This window comes from Monopterus albus, unplaced genomic scaffold (assembly GCF_001952655.1).
Source record: "Monopterus albus unplaced genomic scaffold, M_albus_1.0 scaffold127.1, whole genome shotgun sequence".
NCBI lineage: Eukaryota > Metazoa > Chordata > Actinopteri > Synbranchiformes > Synbranchidae > Monopterus > Monopterus albus.
The window spans coordinates 3,231,367-3,231,771 of record NW_018128007.1 but is presented as its reverse complement, the minus strand read 5'-3'; positions in this window follow the sequence as shown (position 1 = coordinate 3,231,771).

The window sequence follows — 405 nt, the reverse complement described above, 5'->3', positions numbered from 1 at the left end:
AGTTTCTTACATCTCCTCAAAATCTCAATTAATTTGTTCTTATATGACTTATATTTTTCTTCCGTCTTCTTTGATCTGTACTTTATGAATTCCTTATATAACGCATTCTTCTTTTTACATGCATTCTGTAATCCCTTACTCATCCAAGGTTTCCCACTGTAATTCCTTTTGTTTTTATACTGCTGACGAGGACAGTTCCTGTCATATACTTTCTTAAATATATTTTAAAAATTGCTCATATGCTTTATCTAAGTCTTCCTCTCTGTAAACTGATTCGCAGTTTTGCCCCATAAAATCCTCTTTTAGCCTCCTTACAGCATGTTCATGGTAAATGAATGGTAAACGTTGGTCAGTGGTTGGCTGGCCCATTCAAGAACAGTCACAGAGTTGTTGTGAAGCCACTCC